Below are 4374 nucleotides of genomic sequence, written 5' to 3' on the forward strand. Positions count from 1 at the left end.
AGTTCCAGAAAATGCACGAATATGACATAAAGTGTGCATAAAACATGTAGATAACATCAATAATGTGGCATGGAACATAAGAAATTATCGATACGTTGGAGACGTATCAGCATCCCCAAGCTTAGTTCTGCTCGTCCCGAGCAGGTAAAACGATAACAAAGATAATTTCTGGAGTGACATGCCATCATAACCTTGATCATACTATTTGTAAAGCATATGTAGTGAATGCAGCGATCAAAACAATGTATATGACATGGGTAAACAAGTGAATCATATAGCAAAGACTTTTCATGAATAGTACTTCAAGACAAGCATCAATAAGTCTTGCATAAGAGTTAACTCATAAAGCAACAATTCAAAGTAAAAGCATTGAAGCAACACAAAGGAAGATTAAGTTTCAGCGGTTGCTTTCAACTTATAACATGTATATCTCATGGATATTGTCAACATAGAGTAGTATAATAAGTGCAATATGCAAGTATGTAGGAATCAATGCACAGTTCACAGAAGTGTTTGCTTCTTGAGGTGGAGAGAAACAGGTGAACTGACTCAACAATGAAAGTAAAAGAATGGTCCTCCATAGAGGAAAAGCATCGATTGCTATATTTGTGCTAGAGCTTTGTTTTTGAAAACATGAAACAATTTTGTCAACGGTAGTAATAAAGCATATGTATCATGTAAATTATATCTTACAAGTTGCAAGCCTCATGCATAGTATACTAATAGTGCCTGCACCTTGTCCTAATTAGCTTGGACTACCGGATCATCACAATGCACATGTTTTAACCAAGTGTCACAAAGGGGTACCTCTATGCCGCCTGTACAAAGGTCTAAGGAGAAAGCTCGCATTGGATTTCTCGCTATTGATTATTCTCAACTTAGACATCCATACCGGGACAACATAGACAACAGATAATGGACTCCTCTTTTATGCATAAGCATGTAACAACAATTAATAATTTTCTCATATGAGATTGAGGATATATGTCCAAAACTGAAACTTCCACCATGGATCATGGCTTTAGTTAGCGGCCCAATGTTCTTCTCTAACAATATGCATGCTTAACCATAAGGTGGTAGATCTCTCTTACTTCAGACAAGACGAACATGCATAGCAACTCACATGAAATTCAACAAAGAGTAGTTGATGGCGTCCCCAGTGAACATGGTTATCGCACAACAAGCAACTTAATAAGAGATAAAGTGCATAAGTACATATTCAATACCACAATAGTTTTTAAGCTATTTGTCCCATGAGCTATATATTGCAAAGGTGAATGATGGAATTTTAAAGGTAGCACTCAAGCAATTTACTTCGGAATGGCGGAAAATACCATGTAGTAGGTAGGTATGGTGGACACAAATGGCATAGTGGTTGGCTCAAGTATTTTGGATGCATGAGAGGTATTCCCTCTCGATACAAGGTTTAGGCTAGCAAGGCTTATTTTGAAACAAACACAAGGATGAACCGGTGCAGCAAAACTCACATAAAAGACATATTGTAAACATTATAAGAATCTACACCGTCTTCCTTGCTGTTCAAACTCAATACTAGAAATTATCTAGACCTTAGAGAAACCAAATATGCAAACCAAATTTTAGCATGCTCTATGTATTTCTTCATTAATGGGTGCAAAGCATATGATGCAAAAGCTTAAACATGAGCACAACAATTGCCAAGTATCACATTACCCAAGACATTTATAGCAATTACTACATGTATCATTTTCCAATTCCAACCATATAACAATTTAACGAAGAAGAAACTTCGCCATGAATACTATGAGTAGAGCCTAAGGACATACTTGTCCATATGCTACAGCGGAGCGTGTCTCTCTCCCATAAAGTGAATGCTAGGATCCATTTTATTCAAACAAAACAAAAATAAAAAGAAAAACAAACCGACGCTCCAAGCAAAGCACATAAGATGTGATGGAATAAAAATATAGTTTCAGGGGAGGAACCTGATAATGTTGTCGATGAAGAAGGGGATGCCTTGGGCATCCCCAAACTTAGACGCTTGAGTCTTCTTAGAATATGCAGGGGTGAACCACCGGGGCATCCCCAAGCTTAGATCTTTCACTCTCCTTGATCATGTTGCATCATACTCCTCTCTTGATCCTTGAAAACTTCCTCCACACCAAACTTAGAACAACTCATTAGAGGGTTAGCGACAATAAAAATTAATATGTTCAGAGGTGACACAATCATTCTTAACACTTCTGGACATTGCATAAAGCTACTGGACATTAATGGATCAAAGAAATTCATCCAACATAGCAAAAGAGGCAATGCGAAATAAAAGGCAGAATCTGTCAAAACAGAACAGTTCGTATTGACGAATTTTATCGAGGCACCAGATTTGCTCAAATGAAAATGCTCAAATTGAATGAAAGTTGCATACATATCTGAGGATCACTCACGTAAATTGGCATAATTTTCTGAGTTACCTACAGAGAAAACAGCCCAGATTCGTGACAGCAAAGAAATCTATTTCTGCGCAGTAATCCAAATCTAGTATGAACTTTTCTATCAACGACTTTACTTGGCACAACAAAACACTAAACTAAGATAAGGAGAGGTTGCTACAGTAGTAAACAACTTCCAAGACACAAAATAAAAACAAAGTACTGTAGGTAAAAATATGGGTTGTCTCCCATAAGCGCTTTTCTTTAACGCCTTTCAGCTAGGCGCAGAAAGTGTGTATCAAGTATTATCAAGAGACGAAGTGTCAACATCATAATTTGTTCTAATAATAGAATAAAAAGGTAACTTCATTCTCTTTCTAGGGAAGTGTTCCATACCTTTCTTGAGAGGAAATTGATATTTTATATTACCTTCCTTCATATCAATGATAGCACCAACAGTTCGAAGAAAAGGTCTTCCCAATATAATGGGACAAGATGCATTGCATTCAATATCCAAGACAACAAAATCAATGGGGACAAGGTTATTGTTAACGGTAATGCGAACATTATCAACTTTCCCCAAAGGTTTCTTTGTAGAATGATCAGCAAGATTAACATCCAAATAACAATTTTTCAGCGGTGGCAAGTCAAGCATATTATAAATTTTCTTAGGCATAACAGAAATACTTGCACCAAGATCACATAAAGCATTACAATCAAAATCTTTAACCTTCATCTTAATGATGGGCTCCCAACCATCCTCTAGCTTTTTAGGAATAGAGGCTTCGCGCTCTAGTTTCTCTTCTCTAGCTTTTATGAGAGCATTTGTAATATGTTGCGTGAAAGCCAAATTTATAGCACTAGCATTAGGACTTTTAGCAAGTTTTTGCAAGAACTTTATAACTTCAGAGATGTGGCAATCATCAAAATTCAAACCATTATAATCTAAAGCAATGGGATCATCATCCCCAATGTTGGAAAAAATTTCAGCAGCTTTATCACAGGCAGTTTCAGCAGTTTTAGCAGTTTCAGGCAGTTTTGTACGCTTTGCACTAGGAGTAGAAACATTGCCAACACCAATTATTTTACCATTAATAGTAGGAGGTGCAGCAACATGTGTAGCATTAGCATTGCTTGTGGTGGTAATAGTCCAAACTTTAGCTACATTCTTCTCTTTAGCTAGTTTTTCATTTTCTTCTCTATCCCACCTAGCACGCAGTTCAGCCATTAATCTTATATTCTCATTAATTCTAACTTGGATGGCATTCGCTGTAGTAACGATTTTATTATGATGATTTTCATTAGGCATAACTTTCGATTTCAAAAGATCAACATCAGCAGCAAGACTATCGACTTTAGAAGCAAGTATATCAATTTTCCCAAGCTTTTCTTCAACAGATTTGTTAAAAGCAGTTTGTGTACTAATAAATTCTTTAAGCATGGCTTCAAGTCCAGGGGGTGTGTTCCTATTATTGTTGTAAGAATTCCCTTAAGAATTACCATAGTCGTTGCCATTATTATAAGGATATGGCCTATAGTTGTTACTAGAATTGTTCCGGTAAGCATTGTTGTTGAAATTATTATTTTTAATGAAGTTCACATCAACATGTTCTTCTTGTGCAACTAATGAAGCTAACGGAACATTATTAGGATCAACATTTGTCTTATCATTCACAAGCATAGACATAATAGCATCAATCTTATCACTCAAGGAAGAGGTTTCTTCGACAGAATTTACCTTCTTACCTTGTGGAGCTCTTTCCGTGTGCCATTCAGAGTAGTTGATCATCATATTATCAAGAAGCTTTGTTGCTTCACCAAGAGTGATGGACATAAAGGTACCTCCAGCAGCTGAATCCAATAAATTCCGCAAAGAAAAATTTAGTCCTGCATAGAAGGTTTGGATGATCATCCAAGTAGTCAGTCCATGGGTTGGGCAATTTTTAACCAGAGATTTCATTCTTTC

The sequence above is a fragment of the Lolium perenne genome, chromosome 5 (assembly GCF_019359855.2).
Source record: "Lolium perenne isolate Kyuss_39 chromosome 5, Kyuss_2.0, whole genome shotgun sequence".
NCBI classification, from domain to species: Eukaryota; Viridiplantae; Streptophyta; class Magnoliopsida; order Poales; family Poaceae; genus Lolium; species Lolium perenne.